Source organism: Schistocerca piceifrons, chromosome 5 (genome assembly GCF_021461385.2).
Source record: "Schistocerca piceifrons isolate TAMUIC-IGC-003096 chromosome 5, iqSchPice1.1, whole genome shotgun sequence".
NCBI lineage: Eukaryota > Metazoa > Arthropoda > Insecta > Orthoptera > Acrididae > Schistocerca > Schistocerca piceifrons.
The window spans coordinates 471,569,875-471,582,763 of record NC_060142.1 but is presented as its reverse complement, the minus strand read 5'-3'; the positions used below and the strand labels follow the sequence as shown (position 1 = coordinate 471,582,763).

At 43.3% G+C, this 12,889-nt stretch overlaps 1 pseudogene; it reads left to right on the top strand.

Annotated features, from left to right (window-relative positions):
* The first annotated feature begins 10,750 nt into the window (after window positions 1–10,750).
* Window positions 10,751–10,868, top strand: LOC124799354 (annotated as a pseudogene).
* Window positions 10,869–12,889: the final 2,021 nt, after the last annotated feature.

Here is a 12,889-nt window from a genome sequence, read left to right as displayed (position 1 = left end):
TTAAATTAAGGTTTATAGAACACTCACAGCCACGGAACAAAACTGCTTTAGGACAGCATTTAACCGAAACTGGTCATTCCATAAGGAGCATTGAGAATTGTATGCGTATTCTCCATAGAGTGGAAAAAGGCCGTGCTCTTAATTTGTGCCGGCCGCTGTGGCCCAGCGGTTCTAGGCGCTTCGGTGTTCCTTCTCTGTATCATGTCATATACTGCAGTAACTAGATAATGTTGGTCATGCGCTGTTACGGATTTTTATCATTCCTTGCTTGCAACGGAGTGCCCCAGGGTAGGGGGGGCCCTCTGGGCGTTACGTTCCTCCAACCACTTCTCGCCTATGCGTAATTCTGTCGTTAGAACTAACAGAGGGCGCTGGTTATGTGCAGCACTATGTTTTCTTGCATTGTGGCTTCTTTAGCGATTTGTTTTATAGTTTTTTTAATATTATTCCGTGCACAATCAAAGGTATGTATTACTTATGTCATTATCTAGAATATTGGCACTTGAGCATATGCCAACTACTGTCTCTTAACTCTTCCTCTTTTTGGCAATCTGACTTTTGTCGTGTTCTATTTCATCGCTTTTTATTACTGTTTTGCCTTTTATACGTTATAAGCTCATTACAGACTTCAACTATTGCATCCCCCTTTATTTTACGCTTTTCAATTAATCATTGGAAACTAGTGTATGCCTACATTAGCGACATTTAGTGAACTTACAGCACAAACATCTTGTGGCTACTGTACGGCAGCTTGTTTTGAACAGTAGCGCTACTGACAACATGACTCGTGCATATGATGTTATTTATATATATTTGACGATGCTGGTGCTGATTTTGCATAAAACACTTGACGATGTCACTATGGCTGCTGTACATTAGGGCTTTGTTTCTATAAAACAGGCGTGCCTCTTCATACTTAAAGCGCGCAAACGCATATATATGTCAGTAGTACTTTTCATTATGGTCTATTTATTGTTTTTAAGCTGTAGACAATCTGCGACTGTATTTACGTTTTTTCCCAACTTTTCCTGCAGATCTGATGATGGTATTTATAGACCGAAACCGGTAACCTGTTAACAAAAATTTGTGACCATAGACGTAAATTAAAGGAAAATTATTGTATATACGGGTCACTGTTTTATTCGCGACAATGTCGCAGCTTGTGACACATAATAAAGCGTTTCAGGCCTGCACAGGCGTCTCCGTTTGACATTGCTCGTGAACTGAACAGTGTTTTCATGAAGTGACGTATGTAGTGTCCAAAGATACACCCTGAGTGGATACGGTGACCTGTGTGTGTGTGTGCTTGCAGCTCTGCTAGGGGCCTGGCAGGCGACACGCCGCATCCGTCGGATTGCGCCCTGGAACAATGCGGCCGGCAGACAAAGGCGGTGACACGGGCCGCCGATCCGCGTCGATGCGCCGCCCCCTCTCAGTGGAGCGCCACTGGCTGTAGCTATTGCCGTGCCGGCGCTGTCTAGCGTCACATCAGACGCGCCACGCGCCGTGCAGCCTTTTCTTTTACTGCCGTATGCTGCAGCGATTCGTTCATCCGTAAGTCCGGGGCTCGGTCTGGCAGCTGCGCTCTGGCTTTTCCGACACTCGTCACATCCCTTCAGAGACGGTGTAGCGCCTCTACCCTTACTACTTACAAGATGATTGTTCCTGGTCGGACTTGCTAACCCCTCAATTTATAGTTTGCTACAACTTGCAGTAACGGTGGGCTACAAGGGACTGATCTAGCAATTTTCACTCCATTCCTCCCAAGTTCATCAGCAGGTGGCTTGCTTACCTCGTCTCTTCTAAAGTTGTCTCGATGTCCCCATTGTATGATAAATTAATTCATTATACTTCGCCCTAAGATCTATACGTATCAAGTATCTTTGTAAACATGATATATTTTTGACTGTCAGCTTGAAAGAGGCACGTATCGCCTCTTGACTTTCTCGCACATTGTGAGCACTCCTTTTTATTTGCTAATTGTAAATTTGTGATAATAACAATACTATCTGACATGTATCTTTTATTGATGGGAAGTGATACAACATCGCTTACTAGTGATAAGTAAATTTGCTTTAATGTTTCAGCTTTTTAATCACATTGGAAAGAGATGGGCTTGGCGACGTGTCGATTTATATTCTTACAATTCAAAACTTGCAATTTAAATTTCCTTTACTAACTCCGATCAGTATTGTTTTTTTCGTGTAAAACAAAACTTTTTCTCACATTACACCTCATATTAACACGGTCCTACCCCCTCTCCAACCACGCCTCTGAACCTGACTGCAAAGATAGATTTTCTAACGGAGGTAAAAGAGCCGTATTTTGAACCATACAGCAGGTTAAATATATTAAAGAGAATTAATTCTTTGATGATCTACATTCATGAGTCGAGGATGCCATCTGATTCATTGAAACCAAAAAGAGAAAAGTGAGTTTTGATAATAAATTCTATCTGAGAAGCAGTCTAAAATCATTCCTCGCAAGTGATAGTCGCGCAATTTCATTATAACTTACTGGGCAGCATGATATTCGCAATCCTGTGTACAGTAACTGTTTCCAAACGATTTTGTATAAGAAGATGGTATCTGTTCCCGAAAGAATAGATACCATTGATGACCGTGCAGCTTCTCTAGGATGAAATGATAATTAAATCGAAACCCTTAGATGCCGACAGGTGTTGTTGATATACATCAATGGGGACAGCTGAAAATGTGTGTCCCGACCGGGACTCGAATCCGGGATCTCCTGCTTACATGGCAGACCCTCTATCCATCTGAGTCACTGAGGGCATAGAGGATAGTGCGACTGCAGGGACTCATCCCTTGTACGCTTCCCGTGAGACCCACATTCCTAACTGTCCACAACCTACATTCGTAGTGTTCCTAATAGATATTTGCCCATTCACTGATTACTCGCGCCAGACTAATTTGACGACTCCCGTAAGAGTTCGGGCAAAGAGTGCGCATTCGCATCAATGGTATCTGTTCTTTCGGGAACATATAGCAACTTCATATAGTTAAAGGCTACCCGGCCATTGACCTTCTGTGCGAATGCGCACGCTTTGTCTGCACGACACAAAGCTTTACGCCTCACTTGGGCCCGTCAACACCGACATTTGACTGTTGATGACGGGAAACATGTTGCCTGGTCGGACTAGTCTTGTTTCAAATTGTATCGAGCGGATGCACGTGTAAGGGTGTGGAGACAACCTCATGAATCGATGGACCCATCATGAAAGCAGGGGACTGTTCAAGCTGGTGGAGACTCTGTAATGGTGTAGGGCGTGCGGAGTTGGAGTGATAAGGGACCCGTGATACGTGTAGATACGACTCTGAAAGGTGACACGTACATAAGCGTCCTGTCGGATCATATGCATCCATTCATGTCCATTGTGCATTCCGACGGACTTGGGCAATTAAAGCAGGACAAGGCGACACCCAACACGTCCAGAATTGCTACAGAGTGGCTCCAGGGACACTCTTCTGAGTTTATACACTTCCGCTGTCCATCAAACTCCCCAGACATGAACATTATTGAGCATATCTAGGACGCCTTGCGACGTACTGTTCAGAAGAGATCTCCACCCCTCGTACTTTACCAGTTTATAGACATCCCTGCAGGATTCGTGCTGTCAGTTCCCTCCACCACTACTTCAGGCAGTAGTCGAGTCCATGCCACGTCGTGTTGCAGCACTTCTGCAAGCTCGCGTTGGCCCTAATCGATATTAGGCAGGTGTACCAGTTTGTCTGGCTGTTCAGTGTATATCTGCTTCAGTGGGACGTCTGGAACAGCATCCGCTCAGCCTTGTCGAAGAACTGAGGAGTTCTTTGTAGAAGTCCAAGCCCCGGTTTAGAAACAATAAGTACGACATTAACGACGGGTAGAGAGGGGTGCCCTGCACCTCGAGCTGACGAGCTGAGAACATTTGTCCCGCAGACCGATAGAACCATCCAGAAGTTGTACTGAAGGACCAACCTGTGGACTTTGTATTCGTAATGAGTATACCCCATATTTTCGTCGACCCATCCTGATTTTGTTTTTTTCTGGAGCTTAACCTAAATAAAGTGCGCAAATATTGAAATGGCTCCTTCAGAAAGGATTTTCCTGATTTCTCAGACCCCTCCCCCCCACTTGCCCGACGTCTACTCTCACCAGTCCTTCGAACTCATTCAAGTGTAATAGAGATGCGTCTCTTATAATGTCAGCTCCGTTCCTACCTGATACTCGATCTTGGCAGGTGTTATAGTCTTTGTGGTACTGTACAGGCTTAAGCCAGGGCTGTCAGCGCGAGAAAGTAAGTTGAATGATAAATGAAAGGCTGAAGAAGAGTTCCTGACTACAGGCTGAGATAGGAGCCAAACGCTTGAAAGCTGCCAAGTAACGAAACAGACGATGAGTCTTTTATGATACGACTGTCAAAGAAACGCTCGTTGGCTTTTAGAGCTGCGTAACTGGAAATTTTGTCTTCTCTGCGTACAGTAATACCGCCCCTTGCGATATAAAGAATACTGTCGTAAATATTCCTGTCTCCGGGAATATGAGTGTAATGGGTGTTTGTGAATTGTGGTGTCATGTTTATATTTTTGATGCGAAACAAGTGTGTTAAAAACGAACGACAGACGGATCACAGTCAACAGTGCCCTATGCACCGACTCTGTACCCTCTCATATGCCACCGATCTTTCCATAGGAACGGGATATGAATGCATTAAGAGACCCTCATACGGTAAACAGATCATCGGACTGATTACCGTTGGTTGATACATATACTTTGGTACACGCAGGTCTCGGCGATTTCTGATATAGTTTAATGTATAAATTATAAACCTACTCCCGTCTCATTCGTTTGGCCCGTGTTACACATTAAAGTACATTCACATCGCATTTTAATGTTTATGGGAAATATGTTTTTGTGGCATCGTTTCTATGTGAGTGGGTTTCATAGAGCCTCTCACTCATTTTTGCCCTAGTGTTAGAAATTTTCCTTCCAGAAAATAAATAATTCTTACACAGCGGTTTATCACACTAACGGTAACATCCTTTAAATTGTCAACCTGCTCTTCATGTTGATACATGACTGTTTCAACGTAAGTGACAACACTTTACAATGAGGAGCTCTCCAAGGTATCCAATAATACTCTAGATTAGACTATGCTTGTATGTCACATTTCATAACTTGTAATTTTCTTCTTTTTTTCAGGTAAGCCAGTCATATTTGCAGTAGTTGTCTGCAGCCAGTGTAAGCACAGTGACATAACCTCTTCCAGAAGGTCATACATATTCGCAATATTTCTGTAAGTATTCTTGAGAACTTCCACGGATTTCAGTATAGGTGTAGAGAAGACGAAGTTAGCTCTTTGAGGGGCAGATAAACGCGATTCAAATTTACCCTAGAGAGGCATAAGCAATAAATTACGTGTTTCAAATTTGATCCGCTTGTAAAATTTTAGTTTTATTATTTTGATGTGTTTTTATAGTAGACTTGTTAAAATTCATCTTAACAGCAACAAAATATTAGCATTAAATGTGGTCAGCGCAGCTAACCATCACCCCATTACGGTATACAGGTTTAATACTTGGTGGTTCAGCTTTGGTATAACTTTCTTTTAATTTTCGTGATATCTCTTGAAACAGTTCTTTGCCTGCTCTCAGGCACAAAGGGAAGCTGAACAAAGAACACATCCATACAGTTCAGGCTGGGAATTTTCTTGAACTGCAGACTGCACATCTTCTAGATGATGGGTGAATGTGTTAATATTTACTGCTTTCGCGGCGAATACTTTCTTCTACGTATGAGTGGTATGTCTTGATCTGAGAGGGTAAATTATTTTTGGTTGCAGAGGATAAAGCAGCAGCAGCCACTGACACAAGTTTTGAAGCCAATAAACTGTTGTACACGTCTCGACGAAAGTCTTAATCTTCGTCAAATAATATTCGGTAACATTCTTCCTCTATTATTCTTTGGCGGGACATACTGGTGGTTAGCGCCAGTAAAACACAAAAAACACTGTCCGAACTGGCCTTGAAGGCCCAACGGAACCGACCGGCCGCCGTGTCATCCTCAGCCCTTAGGCGTCACCAGATGCGGATACGGAGGGGCATGTAGTCAGCACACCGCTCTCCCGGACCTTGTCAGTTTTCGTGACCAGAGCCGCAACTTCTCAATCAAGTAGCTCCTCAGTTGGCCTCACAAGGACTGAGTGCACCCCACTTGCCAACAACGCTCGGCAGACCCGGACAGTGGCCAATCCAAGCGCTAGCCAGGCCCGACAACACTTCAACTTCAGTGATCTGGCAGGAACCAGTGTTGCCACTGCACTAATGCTAGTGCCAGTAACCACACAGAAATCCGTTTCTGAACTATATTGTTGTTGTGGTCTTCAGTCCTGAGACTGGTTAGATGCAGCTCTCCGTGCTACTCTATCCTGTGCAAGCTTCTTCATCTCCCAGTACCTACTGCAACCTACATCTTTCTGAATCTGCTTAGTGTATTCATCTCTTGGTCTCCCTCTACGATTTTTGCCCTCCACGCTGCCCTCCTATACTAAACTGGTGATCCCTTGATGCCTCAGAACATGTCCTACCAACCGATCCCTTCTTCTAGTCTAGTTGTGCCACAAACTTCTCTTCTCCCCAATCCTATTCAATACCTCCTCTTCTTCTTTTCTTCAGAAACGCTTTCCTTGTCATTGCTAGTCTACATTTTATATCCTCTCTACTTCGACCATCATCAGTTATTTTGCTCCCCAAATAGCAAAACTCCTTTACTATTTTAAGTCTCTCATTTCCTAATCTAATTCCCTCAGCATCACCCAGTTTAATTCGACTACATTCCATTATCCTTGTGTTGCTTTTGTTGATGTTCATCTTATATCCTCCTTTCAAGATGCTATCCATTCCGTTCAACTGCTCTTCCAAGTCCTTTGCTGTCTCTGACAGAATTACAATGTCATCGGCGAACCTCAAAGTTTTTATTTCTTCTCCATGGATTTTAATACCTACTCCAAATTTTTCTTTTGTTTCCTTCACTGCTTGCTCAATATAGAGATTGAATAACATCGGGGAGAGGCTACAACCCTGTCTCACTCCCTTCCCAACCACTGCTTCCCTTTCATGTCCCTCGACTCTTATAACTGCCATCTGGTTTCTGTACAAATTGTAAATAGCTTTTCGCTCCCTGTATTTTACCCCTGCCACCTTCAGAATTTGAAAGAGAGTATTCCAGTCAACATTGTTAAAAGCTTTCTCTAAGTCTACAAATGCTAGGAACGTAGGTTTGCCTTTCCTTAATCTAGCTTCTAAGATAAGTCGTAGGGTCAGTTTTGCCTCACGTGTTCCGATATTTCTACGGAATCCAAACTGATCTTTCCCGATGTCGGCTTCTATTAGTTACTAATTGTGAACTATAGGAAGTTCTTTTCGAATAAAAAGTAATATTACTTGTAGGTCCGCCCGGTTGGCCGTGCGGTCTAACTCACGGCTTTCCGGGCGGGAAGGAGCACCTGGTCCCCGGCACGAATCCGCCCGGCGGATTTGTGTCGAGGTCCCGTGAACCGGCCAGTCTGTGGATGGTTTTTAGGCGGTTTTCCATCTGCCTCGGCGAATGCGGGCTGGTTCCCCTTATTCCGCCTCACTACACTATGTCGGCGATTGCTTCGCAAACAAGTTCTCCACGTACGCGCACACCACCATTACTCTACCACGCAAACATAGGGGTTACACTCATCTGGTGTGAGACGTTCCTTGGGGCGGTCCACCGGGGACCAAACCGCACAATAACCCTGGGTTCGGTGTGGGGCGGCGAAGGGATGAAGTGGACTGCTTCAGTCATCGTGGGGCTGTGGTGTGCGGCTGCGGCGGGGACGGAGCCTCTCCGTCGTTTCTAGGTCCCCGGTTAACATACAATACAATACAATATTACTTGTAGATTTCTGGACGGTCAGGTCATATATATAAACAGTTACAATACAATACAATATTACTTGTAGATTTCTGGAAGGTCAGCTCATATATATAAACGGTTACTTACCAAAAATGGCCGTAAAAAGAACAACTACAGAGAAGAATGAATGACGTTTCCACAAACAACACCAACGATGCATGAAATATCAAGTCGTGTCATAAATATGCGGCAAAACTACTGCACTGTAATTCTCCTGCCATTTAGTGAAACTTTAGCCAACAATTAGTTGGTTAGTTTAGAGAACAGCGGCACATGAGTGGTAAACTGAGAAAAATATTTGGTCAGCCACAGTGACCAATGCCCTTTGAGAGCGTCTAGGTTACAATACGCCCGCCCTTCAAGGAGTAAGCCTGCCTAGGATATACACAAAAATAAAAATAAGACGGTGTCGAGACGATGATACCATACTGCAATGGAAAACCACTAAACACGTGGGAGGTAATTATTGAAGGGAAATTATGAAGGAAAGCTATTAAGTGAACGTCACCACCAGTAATGATTGGATTTGATGGTAGTGATTTAATGTTAAGAGCTAATCTGTGGGAGTTCTTGTTTAACTCACGAAACCTTCGTAAAAACTGGTCTGTTGACGTTAGTTAAGCGGGCGACAGGACGGCTGATAGCGTTCGATCCCGATCGGTGATAAGGTCGTCGCGGAAATGCGGGCACCCTGGAGTGACGCGTGGCTAATCTACGTATTTCACAACGCGCCTCCCCTCACATTGTCAGCAAACGGCACATGAAACCAGCTCGCTCGCTCGCTTTATGCCCCGTGCGCTGCACGCTCATTTGTTCCGAAGAGTCTCTACGACCTTCCAGTCCACTTTCCCCTTCCACACAATAAGCATGTTTCATTTCGGCTATTTGCGTCATCGTTACGGCGGCGTTAATTCATATTCATCCGTAACGATATCTGTTGAATGTCCTACATGCAACAACGACGTCTACGGAAACATGAATTTTACGTATACAGTCGACACTTGTTAATTCTAACCTCGATAGATAGAATTTCTCGGTACGTCGAACTAGATATCTGGTCCGTAGAGAAAACCTCAATAAGTAATCCTATGTGTTTCGGCACACTCGATAAAACGGAGGATTATCATGATAGGTCGCCCACAAAACACTAAATCGAAGTTGGCGGCTGTCTAACACTCGGTAATTGGAATGTCTAGTCAATTGTTGCAGTAATTTTTTCGACTTTCAATTCTTTGCGACGCTCCTCTGTTCATTCAACACTGAATAACGTATTAAAGTGTGTTGTACTAACGACTTCAAAGAGGCACAAGTTTTTGACTCTCGCAAGTCTATCTTCTTGATTTTGAATAAAATGTGGCATTTGGTGATTTGCGAACATTGAATAAATTTTCAACTGCCAAGATCGGTAAAATCATTTTATTAATATAGAAATCCGATTTCGGCTATTCCAACATGGACATACGTTGTATAGCACCACTTACTGCACTGTACTGTAGATCCGAAGATGGCAACAGAGAATTGCCGAAACCGGTCATCTATATGAACAAACGATTTTAGTGATTTCGCAGTTTAAAATTTATTCAGTGTCTACAACACTACAGATCGCCCCCACGCTGGCAATGGCAGAAGTGTATATTTGATGATTACATACATTATGATAGTCATGTGGAATTCTGTGGTGCTCAGGCCGACATTGAATTTTGTGCTGTTCTGCATGACAAAATATTAAACGATGAAGAAGCAAAAGCCGATTCCATCAGTGATTCAAAAAGAGGTAAAGTAGTTAGTTAGCACGTACATCCTTCGAACAGAAGTAGATGATGATTTGTTTTCGGGTTTGGTCGCAACAGAAAATGCAAATAACGCAACACGCCCGAGATTACTGAATATCGTGGATTTGTTTACAAAATTAAATTGAAGTTTAGTTATGTATTTTCGGAAATTTCTATTACCTTTCGTTTGAACTGTTAATGTAAACAAAAATTAATAAATCATAAAAACAACAAATTTTCTTATAGGTTGAGCTCTAGGTATTACTTTCTGCTTTGGTTTGTAAAGAAATACGAATGTTACTGGAATCACAGCGTGTTTTAGCGTTTTTTCGTTCCGGCTTTTTCCCGAGTCCAACTTAATCAGTCAAACTTTTGTTATTTGGAACTCAGTTATTCGTTTTGCTGGGGTCTCTTCACCTTCGAACTAATAAGAGTCGATTATAACTGGAAATATTTTTGTAACTTTCTTGCACGTAGGCATCTTCGCTGAAATATAGGCTTTTGCCTCAAGTGCAACTGTACAGTGTAAATCGGTACTTTGAAGTATTTGGCATATTTCATTCATACGTCTCGTAAAGAAATATTCAGCATTAAGTAAACCACAGTTCAGCTTGCGGGGATGTCTTCAAGGGATTTGTCAGTTTCGTATTGAATTGTACTGTCACAACACGTAAGTTACATGCACTAATGACAAATTGCAATAAATAATCATTCACGTTTTGAAAGGGGTAGTAGGCTAAAGCATTATAGGGGACGAGGGAGAGGGAAACCTTCATTACTACATACCCAAGTTGCCTGTGGCTCTGAGGGGTGTATACTATGCAGGCACAAAAATGTTAATTCATTTACTCAACAACAATAATTGTCTCTCATGCAGTAAAGTATATTTTGATATTAAGGTAAAATCGTTTTATATAGACATATCATCTGCTTTATAGGCGAATTATTTGTTAAATACTGGCAGCAGGAGTAGAGTGGAAGACTATGTTTAGTTTCGTTCCGAGATTTAAATGTATTCTGTTGTGATATTGATTGCCAACAGCCTTGCCGCAGTGGTAACACCGGTACGCTTCAGATCACTGAAGTTAAGCGCTGTCGGGCTGGGCTAGCACTAGGATGGGTAACCATCCGGTCTGCCGAGCGCTGTTGGCAAGCGGGGTACACTCAGCCCTCGTGAAGCAAACTGAGGAGCTACTTGATTGAGAAGTAGCGGCCCCGGTCTCGGAAACTGACATACGGCCGGGAGAGCGGTGTGCTGACCACATGCCCCTCCGTATCCGTATCTGGTTACGCCTATGGTCTGCGGATGACACGGCGGCCGGTCGGTACCGTTGGGCCTTCATGGCCTGTTCGGGAGGAGTTTTAGTTTTAGTTAAGGTATTGATTAATCTCTAAGTGCCCAGTATATAGAGATGTAAACAAGTAAATCGTGTATTAGTAGCCTGCAAACTGACGCGTTCTGATTCATTTCGATACAGACGGCACAATTGTATGGAATGCTGGATGTAATAAAAACTACCTGATTAAATTTACTACAGTTCTTTCGCTTAAAGCTTAGTGTTGTCTTTATGCTGTTGGTGGTGATGACGGCGGCGGCAGTGACGGTGGTGCTAATACTGTTGAGGGTCACGAACTTGTAGTGAAATAACAGATAGTATCCGGGCGCGAATTACAAATAGAACAGATGTTAAATATTGCAATTATACTATTGTGTAACCATTTATTATTCCTGTTATTTATGTATTTTGCTTCTGTTTATTGTATATCTAGGTTGCAAATATTCGTGTATCAAGTACGTACCTGAAGACCAATTTTGTGCTGTATGCACTGATGCGTCTTGTTCTTCACACCGTTTTCTGTCCAACTTATTAATTATTTATGTTCGGCATTTGGCGGTGAAATGTTAATTATACATAACTGACCAGCCAAAACATTATGACCACTGTGGCGTTGGATGCCGCCTGGTGGCATTACGGGTACGTGACGCGGTAACGAAAGTATGTAAGCGGAGCAGACACGGACGGGACATCACCCTAGCATGGGGTGAAAGTGACGAAATCCATTGAGATAAACGAATTTGACTGAGGTCAGATTATTATTACGCAGAGCCTGGGAACGATTATCTCGAAAACGGCGGATCTGGTCGAATGTTCACGCGCTACTGTCGTGAGCATCTACGGAAAGAGGTAGGACAGTCAAACTACAACTAGGGGCTAAATGGCTGGACATCCACGACTCTTAACAGAACGTGGGGTTCGGAGGCTTGTCCTTCTATATAGTAGGATAGATTGTGATCTGTAGCACCGTTGCCGAAAGAGCACATTGTTGGTGCACACCCAAGTGTTTACGAGCACACCGTTCACCATATGTTGTTGAACATGTAGCGTCGCAGCAGACCACCCCTATGTGTTCACATGTTGACCCAATGACATCGCAATTACGATGGCATTGGGCATAGGACCATCGGGATTCGACCGTCGATCAGTGGAAACGTGTCGGCTCTGCGGTGAATCACATTTTTGCTACACTAGGTCGCTGGTCGTCTCCACAAAGGCGACTCGAAACGTGCAGCGTACCATGAACAAAAACTGGTGGGAGCATTATTATGCTATGGGAGACATTTTCCTTGGCTTGCATGGGATCTGAGTGGTAATCGAAGACGTGCTGACAGCTGCGTACCATCTGCATCCCATAGTGCTTGATCTCTTCCATAAAGGTGATGTCATCTTTCAGCAGTAAAATTGTCCGTGCGTCGGAGTCAGAAATATGCTACAGTGGTTTGAGGAGCATTATAATGAACTCACGTTGATGTCTCTGCGATCACATTCGCCGGATGTAAATCCTGTGTAACCCATCTGGGTCGCTATCAGGCGCCATCGCGGCATACGCAAATCATCAGCTCGTTATTTATGCTAATTACATGACCAATGCGTAGACATCTAATACCAAATGCCTCCATAAACCTACCAGCAAACTTTCGGATCTCTGATACGCAGAATCGGTGATGTATTTCGTTCCAACGACGAACGAGCAAGCTATTAAGCAGGTGGTCGTAGTGGTTCGGCACATCAGTGTATGTGGTCAATTTATAAATAAGTGAGAAAAATAATCGTAAATATTTGTTATTCGTATATTGATTGTAGTATTTATCAATTATAAAAATGAAAACCTTG